Here is a 14257-nt window from a genome sequence, read left to right on the forward strand (position 1 = left end):
CTACCAGGAGGTAGAGGGGTCAGGCCAGATAAGGGGAACCGGTCCCTCAACTAGCGGAGAAACAGCAAGGCTCAACTAGAAACCGGAGGCTGCTGCATTTCATGTACTGCAGGCCAAAGTCCACACCAGTCTCACTAAGAAGGTAGCCACATAGGACCCAGGGGACGGAACACACGTCACCCGCCAAGGCCCGAGGATACCGGATAGAAGTGTCACTGGGTGTGAGGTGCAGGGAGAAGGCCAGAGAAAGGACACACAGAAGGGGGTCCTGCTAAGTACTCCGGAGCTATCTGGGGGTGGACTGAGCCCCTCACTGAATATGCACAGCACGACGGGGGAGATTGCTCTGGTACCTGTAATCTGGACTACAACAACTGTGAGTAATATCTTGATACGGCATCACACGGACTCTGTGTTCATTACTGACTCCCTGCACTACAACCACCATCATCCACCCACACTGCCCTGAAGCTACACTCTTCCTGTGGTGAGTAATAATACCGTTGCTGCAAAACCACCAGCTTCAGTACTTTTCCGCAGCAGACATTATAAAATCCATATATACAAATTACCCTTGGATTGACCGCCCTGGGTCACGGACTGGGTCACCGCCACAGTGACTACAACCCCCAGCGTCTACCGGCCCGGCTCAGGGTACCCCATGGCCCAGGGGGTGCGTCAACTTCATAGGTCCCTGATCTGAGACCACTCCTGCAGCGTGATTTGCCCCACCTCTGGATCTCGTTGGCCCAGGCTATACGTCAGAACGTATTGCACCAGGGCTTGTCGGTGCTGCCACAGTCGCTGCAACATGTGCAGAGTTGAATTCCACCGTGTCGGCACATCGCATTTCAGCCAGTGAACTGGCAGGCCCAACGACTTCTGTAGAGATGTAAGTCGTTGAACTGCGGGATGCGAACGGCGGAAGTGAGCACACAGCGACCGTGCCCTCTGCAGAAGGCCATCTAGTCCGGGATAGTGGGCTAAAAATTGCTGGACAACCAGGTTCAACACGTGAGCCATACAAGGCACGTGTGTGACATTGCCCCGGCGAAGTGCCGCACCCAGGTTTGCAGCATTGTCGCACATGGCCTTCCCTGGTTGCAGGTCCAGTGGAGACAACCTTTCATGAAACTGGGTCTCCAGAGCTGACCACAACTCCTCAGCTGTGTGGCTCACATTTCCCAGACATTTCAAAGTAAACACTGATGCCGTTGAGCCCTGCTGCCAGCATAGTAAGGAGGTGTGCAGGATTACTTCTGCGCAGTTAGAAAGCAGGTGGCATTACCAGACAGGCTTTGGGTGCAGGTGGAGGACCGAGAGGAGGTTGAGGAGGCAGAAGCAGTGGAGGAACTTCGAGATAAAGAGGATTGACGCACAACTCGTGGGGACGGTAAGACTTGGACAGCAGCCCCTTGTCCTGCTGTCACCATAGTTACCCAGTGCACAGTCAGCGACATGTAACGCCCCTGTCCATGCCTTCTCGTCCAAGTGTCTGTAGTGAAGTGCACCCTGTCACACACAGAGTTTCTCAAAGAACCGGTGATGTTGTGTGCGACATGCTAGTGGAGCGCAGGCACACCTTTCTTTGAGAAGTAGTGCCGACTGGGCATCTGGTACTGGGGCACTGTGACGGACATAAGGTCTTGAAAATCCTCTGTGTCCTCCAGGTGGAAAGGCAGAATTTCTGTAGCCAACAGCTTGCAGATGGTGAAATTCAACCTCTTAGCTTTCTCATGGCTAGGAGGAAATGGTCTTTTACTTTTCCACATCTGAGGGACCGAGGGCTGGCTGTTGTGCTTAGACGGTGTTGAGTAGGGTGTCCCCGGCAAACTGCCGGTCTGTGAGGAAGATGCAGGCGGACATGTTAGGTTGCCTTGATCCAAAGGTGGTGCTCTCGATGTCGGAGAGCGCTCAACACTAGCAGGTGTTTTCACTTCCCAATGAACTGACGACCTGCCAATCACACTGGCTGTTGCGGGTAAAGAGGTGGCAGGTCTGAGTCCAAAAACATGTGTGACTGCTGTCCCCCCAGTCACAGAGGATGAAGAGGCTGCGGATGCACAAGATGGGGCAGACGGTGGTTGGCCCAGCCGGCTAGGCCGCATTGTAGCACAGTGAGCTTCCCACTGCAACTTATGCTTCATATCCATGTGACGGTACATGCATGAAGTACTCAAACTATGGATTTTTTGGCCTCTACTTAGCTTTTGCTGACAAATATTACAGATAACACGAGTTGGGTCATCCTTATCGATCTGAATAAATGCCCAGGCTATGCAAGGCTTAGAGCCCATGTGACCTGAAGAGCCACTACGACTTGTGGTCAGAGGCAGAGTTGTGGTTGAGGATGCAGTTGTTGACGTGCTTCCAGTACTCCGTCTCTGTTCAGGAAGGTGCAACCTAACCTCGTCGTCAATAGCATCTGTGATGCCCCGCTGCGCTTGGTATCACAGATCCTAGAAGAGTGCATTGATGGAATCCTCCACAAGAGGCCCCCATAAACATTCACACATCTCCACCTTCCACCTCAGACCAGCAGAGGGAGCCCGTTAGGGATATAAATAGGGAAGGTGGAGCTAGGCAGTTCAGTTCCTCTGAAGAGTTCCTGCAGTAGAGAAGCCTAAGAGAGGTCAGTCTGCAGTGGAGCTCAGTCTAGTCTAGAGAACGCAGTTAATAGTTCAGCAGTGGAGCACGAGGCTCCTGCTTGCTAGATTCAGGGAGCCCAGATAGAGCTTAAGGTGTGCCGGTGCCGTAAGATCAGTGAAGCGCGGCAAGCTGCCGTTAGTGTGTATAGCCTAGTGAGGGCCCGAGTAGGCTGAAGGCGAGTGGCAAGTTAGTACATAAGGGGCAGAGGAGCTTAACCAGCTCACCCCGAAGCATTTACCGGACACAGGATCCGAGCTTACCGGTATCTCTATGACCCAGTAAGGCATAACCGGAATCCCTGGAGAACTACAAGTCCCAGGATCGCTAAGGTGCTGATATTTAACAGAGCCAGGAGACGCTTAGGCCCCGCATACTGGGAGCGTGAACTCCAAGAGAAGGCCCTACCACAAGGTCAGCCAGCGCAGGACAGAGACAAAGTTAGGCCTAGCTCCAGGCAGGTCAGAAACTTACTACGCAGAGGCAAGAAACAGGAGGCCCTACACCCGCTCATTGGGAAGGATCCTGATATGCACCCTTCACCCTACAGTGCTCCGGGATGTGCCTGAATTTCCACCAGTAAAAGGTACTGAAGTGACTACCGTGTCCGTTCCCGTTCTTGCTCTGACCCAGCTGGGTCTCGCCTGTCCTGCATTCCCCCTGCATACGCTGCCCTGAGACCTAGGTCCACCTGTGGGGAGCTATACCACCGAGCTGCCTTATCACCGGCCTCAGTGGACTGCTGCAGCGCTGGTGCTTGTCACCAGATACCACAGGTGGCGTCATGAACTCTTATAAAATTAACAATTATCCACCCTTTTAAAGAGAGACCCCAGGGTACGGGCCAGGGAGCCGACCACCGCAACATCCCCAAGGCCAGGCAAATGCCCGGGTACCGAGTCATCCCCATCCCCAGGGCTAGTCACATCCTCCTCCACCTCCTCTGCTGACCTCATCGACTGGCTGACTGTGGGTTGACAGTAAGTGGGATCTCCAACCTCGTCATTATCACCCTGTGTGTTATCACACCCGTCGTCCTCAGAGCCAACCTCTTCCTGCCCTGACCGAAAAGTCAAGTTGTCGCTCCAATCAGGTATTTGAGTCTCATCATCGTCTTCATCATTGTCTCCACCAACAGGAGTTACAGTTTGGGAACAAGGGTCTACATTATGCTCAGAACTTCATCTGGTCCTGGATCCGACTTATAAAGATTCTGGGCATCAGATCAGATCATTTCCTCATCTGGATTAACAGAAGCTCGGGAGCAGACCTCCGTTTCCCAGGCTATAGTATGAGTAAACAGCTGTGCAGACTCAACCATCTGTGCTACCCCATACTCAGACGGGCAGCTGGAGACTTGGGAGCTGTGAGGAAGCAAGTGCGATTGGGGTGACACCTCTGAGGACTGGAGTATTTGTGATGTTGAAATTGAGGTGATGGAGAGCCCACTTGAAGGAGCACTTGATATCCGTTGAAGCACCTGCTGTTTTTGTGCCTCATTTAGAATTTGTAGCGATGGGCGTGTCCGTAAGAATGGGATCGTATCACATTGTCCACGAAAAGAAGTCGACATCTTAGTTTGGCTGGAAGATGGTCTTCCTTCTGCAGATGTTACTCCCCCCCCACCGTGGGGGGCCTCGACCCACCGGCGGACAGGCACCAGTAGTGGGATAAGGGGGCTGGCCGTCAGGGTCCACCGCGGCTCTGGCACAAACCCGGCGACACAGAGGTGGCACGGGCAGGAACGGACTGGCCGTGTCGGCTTCTCACTTTTTGGATTTTAGAAGGGCATGACATGCCTATATCTGTGTCTCCCCCTCCTTTTACTCCTCCACCTCTTTTCTTTTCGCATGACTATATGTACTTGTCACTTTTCCATGTGTTAGTTGTGTCTTCTGAGCAGTTTGTCAGCTTTTGGACACCTTTGAAGGTGTTTTCTATGTGTTTCTATGTGTTTTTGTTTGCCTGCCATTGGTTTTAACGGTGTTCGAAGGTGTTCGACGAACAGTTCGACGAACAGTTCGGCGAACACACGGGTGTTCGACGAACCGAACTCGAACACTACGGGGGTGGCTCAACACTAATAGGGAGATGGCGATCCACGTGTTTGGCGAGATACATAAGACCGGACTTATTATCCTAACGTGGTTTGTTTCATTTACAAGTGACGCTAAGCCAACAGTGTGGGTGATAGGCCACTCGTATATATATTGTGCAGAAAAAAGGGCGAATGTCTGCCCAGGCGGGAGGAAATTTGAGTTTCATAACACATATTTGAACTGGAGAGGTATTAGAGGCCTGCAATGGCCACAGGTACTAATGGAGGTAATCAAGGTAGGGAGAGAGGCAAGAGGTCCGGTCATCTTAGCTATACAGGCCGGGGGAAACGACCTAGGTTATCACAAGAGCGCATAACTAATGGTAATAATGAAACTAGACACTGAGCGCTTCAGAGAATTTTTCACAAAAATAGTCAGAGATTGTGCCGAGCGCGGTATGGCAAGGTGCCCGAGACATCAAGGCCATCGAACGGACAAGGCGGCTAATAAATATTTGGATGGCAAAATTTATAAGAGACAGAGGCGGACAACTGGAAGGAGATAAAGCAGGCCTCATACGGCCCGACTGTGTTCACTTAATGGATATTGGACTGGACATATTCCTGTCAGGACTCCAGGACGGAGTGGAACAAGCGTTAAGAGTGATGGATGGGTGTCAGAGTCCTGCATACGAGTACGCAGGATCCTCCGTGGCCTGGAAATAGAAAGGACATGTTGGAGAGTAACACTTGTTGGCCAACTTGCTGTTGTGGAGACTGGAGACACAGGGCATGCTGCAACAAGCTGAATTATTTTAGAAATAAAATGCCTTTCTAATGTAATGAGTATAAACAGTTAATAAAGCTGTGACCGATCCTCACCCATCCAGTTGTAAGAGTTACATGATTGTATTGTCAATGAAAGGGGGGCGGTAGGGGGCTGAGCGTCTGGGTTTGGTTGGTGGTCCCCACAGTCTGCCTAGGCTAGATGCAGTTAAAAATCATTATTAGATACATATCTTCGCAGCTGGGTTACAACGCTGACTAGCAGACACTGAAGCTTTGGAGCAGACCTCTGAGTAAACAGCTCTTCAGACTCAACCATCTGTGCTACCCCAAGCCATAGTGTATGTAGTTTCTTACGGTTAAAAGGGTGGGGGGGGTTCGGGGGGGGAGACCCAACCCACCTGTAATTGACAATGCCAAAGTCACCTAAAACACAGCAAGGGGACTCCAAAAAGAGTCTCCATTTTTTCCAAAAATTTGGGGCACAGACACCACTTAAGTGGCATCAATTGCCCCAGAGTTGCTTAAAACGGTTGGTGAGGTGATTTTAGCAAATCCTCAAGCTTTTACTCTCCCCAGGATGACACAGGGGTAGAAAAGTCCTTGCGGATCCATGATTTGTTCATCTTTATGAACGTGAATCTGTCTACATTGTCAGTGGACAGCCGCATGCGCTTATCTGTCAGCACACCACCAGCAGCGCTGAACACACGTTCAGAGAGAATGCTGGCTGCGGGGCATGACAAGATCTCCAAGGCGTGAGTGAGCTCCGGCCATTTATCCAGATTGGAAGCCCAAAAAGAGCAAGGGTCCAGTGACACAGTCATGGCTTCGATGTTCACTTGGAGATACTCCTGTACCATCGTCTCTAGGCGTTGACTATGTGTCAGACTTCTTGTTTCCTGTGGCCTTGCAAAGGATGGGCTAAAAAAGTGGTGAAAGGATTCCGCAAAATTGATGTTACCAGCAGATACTGTTTCTGTTATGGTTTGAGTGCTGAAGACTAGTGTTGAGCGAGCACTAAAATGCTCGGGTGCTCGAAGCTCGGGCCGAGCTCGCCGTGATACTCGGGTGCTCGACCCGAGCAACGAGCCCAATGTTAGTCTATGGGAGACTCGAGCATTTTTGCGGTGGCACCCCCGGCAGTCTTTTAAAAGCCTAACAAGTGCCCAAAACGATAGTGACAGTGTTCAAATGACATGGGGACAGCATGGGGATCGCCCCAGGAAGCATTTCTGACCCCCAGGTCACTGCTGTCAACAACGTGGTCAGAGGTATTAAGCCACTTTTACGGGCTCACAATAAAACGTTCAAAAACGAAAGTGAAACTTTTTTCCTGTGAAATATGTTAAGGAACATCCTTTCCAGGGAAAAGACTTGTGTATAAGTTAAAATAAATGCCGAAAAACAAAAATACTCCTCCACACCTTCGGCTATGTTCACAAGTAGCATTTTTTATGCGTTTTTGCACTTTTGTATTGCTTTCAACTATGACAAATGCATTCACCGGGAAATGTCATTTTAACATTTTACAACCTTATCTGGCCATGTGCTGTGTGACACAAGCAAAAAGTGCTGAAAAGACATGGGAACAGCATGGGGAAGACCCCTGGAAGCATCTCTGACTCCCAGGTCACTGTCTAAAAGTGTGCCCATCATAAGTGATCCTTGCCTCATCAGAAGATGCTGACTTGCAACTATCCCCATGTAAGTTCTAGTCCCAGGGCAGTGTTCAATTGTACCTCTCCCATTCCTTGCAATGCAAGCGCTAGTATGCAGCCTGCCACCCACCCACCCTCAGGCTGCAATACCATACTGCTTGCTTGCTTGCACTTTAAATTGGGCCTTTTAGGCATGTGGAGGCGGAATCTGGCCACCACGTCATGGCTGTGTTGGCGGCCTGGAATCCATACTCAGTCCTCAGCCGCCCGGCGGCCGGGTGTCCATACTCGGTCCCCAGCCGCCCCGCGGCCGGGTGTCCACACACGGTCCCCAGTCGCCCCGCTGCCGGGTGTCCACACACGGTCCCCAGCCGCCTGGGGGCAGCCAAGTGTCCATAAACAGTCCCCAGCCGCCCCTATTTCTCCTTGGAACATCCCCCCACACACTTTTCTTAGCCCGGCCTGCTTTAAGCAGCATTGGACGAGCCCTCCAGAGAACCAGACTCCTCCGGTGGGCTCTGACTTCTCCATCGGTGGAGTTGAGAGTGCCAAGGTGAGGAGCATGATGATGATGACAGAAGTTAGCATCTGCTATGTTTTCTTTTAATGCAAGTGTAAGTGTGCAGCCTGCCACCCACCCACCCCCAGACTGCAATTCCATACTGCTAGCTTGCACTTGAAATGGGGCCTTTTAGTTTGGAGGAGGCCGAAGCTGGCCACTACCTCATGGCTGCTTCGGCAGCGAGGTATCCATACTCAGTCCCAAGCCGCCCCTATTTGTCCTGGTGTGCCTTATACATAAGATTAAGCGCGTATACCAAAACATACCTGTGCCCCCCCTAGTGCATTTAGTGGGAAGGAGAGTCTATTCCGCTGTAGTGTGTGCATGCCAAACCCCTGTTCATGGTACATGCGAAGATGCCTCCCACCTTGCACCTGTCGTTGCAGACTTGCAACTATCCCCATTCAAGTCCTTGTCTCAGGGCAGTGTTCAATTGTACCTCTCCCATTCCTTGCAATACAAGCGCAAGTATGCAGCCTGCCACCCACCCACCCTCAGTCTGCAATACCATACTGCTTGCTTGCTTGAACTTGAAATTGGGCCTTTTAGGCATGTGGAGGCGGAATCTGGCCACCACGTCATGGCTGTGTTGGCGGCCTGGAATCCATACTCAGTCCCCAGCCGCCCGGCGGCCGGGTGTCCATACTCGGTCCCCAGCCACCCCTATTTGTCCCGGTAACCTTTCCCACACTTTTCTTAGCCTGGCCTGCTTTAGGGCAGCATTGGCCGAGCCCACCGGACTATCAGACTCCTCCGGTGGGCCCTGGCTTCTCCATCAGGGGAGTTGAGAGTGCCAAGGTGAGGAGCATGATGAGGATGATAGAAGTTAGCATCTGCTTTGTTTTGTTGTAATGCAAGCGCATGTATGTAGTAGCGGCTAGGCCTGAGGTGGTCAGCGTTTTGGCTCATATCCTACCTCCTCCGAGGATTGCTGGATGTTTTCCTGCTACTATCCAAGTTCTATGACTCCCGTTAAAACAAAGCTTCAGGTGATAAATGATGGATGAGGTAGTGGCAAAGGAGAAAGAGCAGGAGGAACAGGGACCATTCACATCAATATCAGGCCAGTCAACCAGATATGTCTTGTAGGATATGTTTCTGTAACAAAAGGAGCGGTTCGGCTACACAGTTATAGGGCATACAGTGAGTGCAATGCCTACCAAAAATTTCAAGGCACTCCAATGCCCCTTGGAAATGACATGGAGGTCAGAGGGCATTAACTAAACCTTTTTTTCCATTTATAGCAACTGGGTCTCCTGTGCACTGTTGGCCTAAGCAGTGAATGGAAGGCTTTCCAAAAATTATTAAGAACTGCAATGCCCCTTACAAGAGCCATGTGTGGCACCCCAGGGGTCTGGTCACCACAGTAATAGAGATATTACGTCGGAGAGCAAGTGGGAGGTTTCCTGGTCAGGATCCCTTAAACATGCAACATCCTCCTGCCCCAGTCCTGGGAGGGGAGAATTCTGCCCTTATAAACTGGATCTGGGGCGGGGTTGAGTGAGTCAGAGAACAGAGAACAGTCAGAGTCAGAGTGAGAGCAAGGGAAAGTAACAGCAAGGAGCTCTGTAGGAGCTAGGAGCTAAAGACCAGGGGCTGGAAGCTGAGCAGAGCTCGCCCTGGCAGAAGACAATAGGAACCGGACACAGGAGTCCGAGGCTGTGAGGACTTATATATCCAGCAGCAGAAACCAGCCGGCAGGGGATTTCAGGTCCTCTGGCCATAGAAGCCCGGAGGCTCAGTCACAAGCAAGGGACCAGCACCGCCGTCGTGGAGCGGAGGCTAACAGAAGGCCCCAAGTCACCAGCCATACGGGTGAGCACTGCACGGTACACTCAGGGACGTGGGCTACTTCTACCTGCTTACAGCAAGGTAGCCAGGAAGAGTGCAGACAGACGGGGAGGCCTACAACTCCACCTGGCTAGGGGAACTCCTGCTTGTTCACAGACTGACCAGGCCTCTTATGTTAGCCAGTACTCCCGGGAGGGTCTACCTTATAATCATCAGTAAAGACCCTGAACTGCACTGCAAAGACTCTGAGTCGTTCCTGCTGCGCTCATGCACCATCACCCCCATCATCCACACTCACTGCCCTGAGGCTATACTCCTCCCGTGGGGAGTTATCCCATTCTCTGCTGCGCACACAACACCAGCCTCTGCGGTCTGCCTCGCAGTGGTGGTACTCCCTGACCGCAATCCACGGGTGGCGCAGTCGGACAATTAACCTCAAAACCTAAGAAAGACTGCCACTGGTTTGACCAGCCTGAGCCACGGGACCGGGTCACCGCCACGGAGACTACAGACCCCAGAGACCCGGCACCGGGTATCCCACACACGTGTACACACGGCCCAGGGGTCGCGTCACATGCAGTACAGCATATTACAAACATAAGTCCCATTATTGGGGAGTGGGTCTCCCATAGTATTTGCTTATGCCTTGCAAGCAAAAGCTGCCAAAAATTAGGATGGAGCAACTTGCAATGCCCCTTACAAGAGCCATGCAGTACAGCATATTACAAACATAAGTCCCATTATTGGGGAGTGGGTGTCCCATAGTATTTGCTTATGCCTTGCAAGCAAAAGCTGCCAAAAATTAGGATGGAGCAACTTGCAATGCCCCTTACAAGAGCCATGCAGTACAGCATATTACAAACATAAGTCCCATTATTGGGGAGTGGGTTTCCCATAGTATTTGCTTATGCTTTCCAAGCAAAAGCTGCCAAAAATTAGGACGGAGCAACTTGCAATGCCCCTTACAAGAGCCATGCAGTACAGCATATTGCAAACATAAGTCCCATTATTGGGGAGTGGGTCTCCCATAGTATTTGCTTATGCCTTCCAAGCAAAAGCTTCCAAAAATTAGGACGGGGCAACTTGCAATGCCCCTTACAAGAGCCATGCAGTACAGCATATTACAAACATAAGTCCCATTATTGGGGAGTGGGTGTCCCATAGTATTTGCTCATGCCTTGCAAGCAAAAGCTGCCAAAAATAAGGACGGAGGAACTTGAAATGCTGGCACCCTGGTGGTATAGTGGTGGTGGAGGCTGAGGATAAGGAGAAGAAGATAAAACAGCCGAAACGAGGAAGCGTATACCCATGTGTGGGTGTGAAGCGGTGCATGTGAATACACCTCCCGAAATAACACAGTGGATTTGACTTTATGTTACTCTGCTGTCATTTGGTGGTGATGAGAAGTCTGGCCCAATCCAGCCCTTGTTCATTTTAATAAGGGTCAGCTTGTCAGCATTGTCAGTTGACAGGCGAGTGCACTTATCAGTTATAATTCCCCCAGCGGCACTAAAAACACGCTCCGATAACACGCTAGCGGCAGGGCAGGCCAGGACCTCCAAGGCGTACAGAGCGAGTTCATTCCAAGTGTCCAGCTTGGATACCCAATAATTAAAAGGCACAGAGGAATCACAGAGGACGCTGGTATGGTCAGCAAGGTACTCCCTCAACATCTTTTGAAACTTTCCACTACTTGTGAGAGTACCCCGCGCCTCAGGGCCTGTAAGCTGGGCGGGTGTCAGAAAACTGTCCCAGAACGTTGACAGTGTTCCCCTGCCTCTGCTGGATTGGAGTTGCATCTCTCTCGCCTGTACGCCTTGGTTGGGCAACGAACTGTGACCTCTGCCGCTAGCGTGTTCAGATGGGAATTTTTTTAAGAGTTCTGCAGAAAGGGCCTTCTGGTACTGCCCCATTTTTGTAGACCTCTACACCTCAGGAATAAGAGAGTGAAAGTTCTCCTTGTAGCGGGGGTCTACAAGTGTCACCAACCAGTAATGACTGTCACCCAACATTTTGACAACGCGAGGGTCACGGTTAAGGCAGCGTAACATAAAGTCAGCCATGCGTTCCAGACTGGTAATGGGCAAGATTTCCGTGTCCTCACCAAGATGACGACTGACCATGCTCTCCTCCTCCTCCTCCTCTTCCTCCTCCCCCCTGTCCTCAGGCCACCCATGCTGAACCGACGGTATGACACTTGTACAGGTACTACCATCTACAACGCATGATACCAGCTCCTATTCTTCCTCCTCCTCCTCCTCCTCCTCTCCCTCATTGTCCCCCAATGCACATTGGGATGAGATGAGGCTGGGCTGTGTGTAATCGCCCGCTACGGCTTCTTGATCCATCTCATCATTCTCTGGCTGCAATGCCTCCTCTTTAATTCTCTGCAGAGAGCGTTGCAAAAGACAGACAAGTGGGATGCTGACACTAATGATGGCGTCATCGCCACTCACCATCTTGGTGGCCTCCTCAAAGTTTGTCAGGATGGTACATATGTCAGACATCCAGGTCCACTCCTGAGGTCTTATGTGTGGAGTCTGACCTGAATATCGACGGCCTTGTTGCAGCTGGTACTCCACAACTGCTCTCTTCTGCTCACAAATCCTTTGCAACATGTGGAGGGTAGAGTTCCAACGTGTAGGGACATCACACACCAGTCAGTGTGCCGGAAGCTGCAAACGCTGCTGCAACACAGCAAGGGCGGCGGAAGCTGTAGCCGACTTGCGAAAATGAGTTGACAGGCGGCGTACTTTCACGAGCAGATCTGGCAACTCGGGGTACGATTTAAGAAACCGCTGAACCACGAGGTTAAGCACATGAGCCAGGCATGGTACGTGTGTGATCTCAACTCGCCTCAGAGCCGCCACCAGGTTACGGCCATTGTCACACACGACCATGCCGGGATGTAGGTTCAGCGGTCTTAGCCACAGATCTGCCTGCTCTTTCACAGCTGTCCACAACTCACAAGCAGTGTGAGGTTTATCACCTAAGCTTATGAGTTTCAGCACAGCCTGTTGCCGCTTGGCGGAGGCAGTACTGCAATGCTTCCAGTTTGTAACTGATGTAGTGATATCTGAGATGGAGGCTGAACATGAGGAGGAGGAGGATGAGCAGGAGCTGTACACTGTGGGGGCAACTCTGACTGACATAGGGCCCGCAATCCTCGGTGTGGGGAGGATGTGTTCCATCCCAAGGTCCGACTGGGTCCCGGCTTCCACTATGTTTACCCAGTGTGCCGTCAGAGAGATGTACCGTCCCTGGCCACAAGCACTTGTCCACATGTCCGTTGTCAGGTGGACTCTCCAAGTAACTGCGTTGTTGAAGGCACGGCAGATGCTTTGGGACACGTGCTTGTGTAGTGCGGGGATGGCACACCGGGCAAAATAGTGTCGGCTGGGGACCGAGTACCGAGGGGTGGCCACCACCATAAGATTGCGGAAGGATTCCGTCTCCACCAGCCTAAAAGTCAGCATTTCCAATGCAAGCAGTCATGAAATGTGCGAATTTAGGACTGTGGCCTGTGGGGCGTTAGCTGCGAATTTCCGCTTTCGTTCAAAGGTCTGGGATATGGACAATTGAACGCTGTGGTGGGACGTGGACGTGGACGTTGATGCTGTTTCTTGAGAAACTGCCATAACAAGTGAAGACTGAGAGGAGGGAGCATCTTTACATGCAGTATGGACAGGGGATTGCCTTGCACACACAACAGGGGGTTCTATTGCACGCACAACAGTGGAAGAAGCAGTGGTGACACCCGCTGACACTGGTCGTGGACCCTGGGTTTCGCCCCACAAAGTCGGGTACTTTGCTGCCATGTGCTTGATCATGCTGGTGGTGGTAGGCTGGTAGTTTTGTCACCCCTGCTGATGCTGGCATGGCAGGTTGAACATATGGCCTTTTTGGGGTTATTAGCAGAGTCTTTAAAAAAATTCCAGACTCTGGAACACCTACCGCTTGTACTGGCAACGTCCCTCGTGTTGGTGTTACGGGGAACGGTTGCCTGCCTTCTGTCTGCGGCCACCACACTGCTTCTTCCTGCCTGTTGGGGTACTCTGCCTCCCTCCCCCTGTGTGCTGCTGGCCTCACTCTGCATGTCCTCCTTCCACGTTGGGTCAGTTACTAGATCATCCACCACCTCCTCCTCTTCCACTTGAGCACCACGATCCTCCTCCTCACTTCCTGGCAATTGTGTCTCGTCATCGTCCACCTCTTGTAACGGATTGCCAACGTCGACTTCCTGTGGCCGTGGCTGTTCAAATATTTGGGCATCGCAACATGGGATCTCCTCTTCCACCACTTCAAGCGTATCAGGCGAGGGGCCCAAATATGGAAATGGACCAGTGAACAGCTCTTCAGAGTGTCCAAGTGTGGGATCACTTGCTGTCTGACGACACTCGGCATGGTGGGAGGAAGGAGCATCAGGGTGAGGAGGAGTATGCGGTCAAGACTCATGGCTACTAAGAGTTGACCATGTGGAAGACAGACCAGAGGTGGTGGTGCCCAGGTAACTGGAAGTATTATCTGCTATCCAATTAATAACCTGTTCACACTGATCAGTTCTCAATACTGGTGTTGTTCTGTGCTTCCCTAGTAATTCGGTCAAGAAGTGGGAGCGAGAAGATGTGGCTGTTGGCTGTGGCACATTTTCACCTTGGCCACGGCCCCGTCCTCTGCACGAACCATCACCAGAACGTCCAATTCCACGTCCCTTGCCACGCGCCTTGCCCATTGCAAATGAAGTAAAATAGCTTACACTTGCACTATCAATGG

Source organism: Phyllobates terribilis, unplaced genomic scaffold (genome assembly GCF_046119375.1).
Source record: "Phyllobates terribilis strain yellow unplaced genomic scaffold, ASM4611937v1 Scaffold_11__3_contigs__length_659146591, whole genome shotgun sequence".
Lineage (NCBI taxonomy): Eukaryota > Metazoa > Chordata > Amphibia > Anura > Dendrobatidae > Phyllobates > Phyllobates terribilis.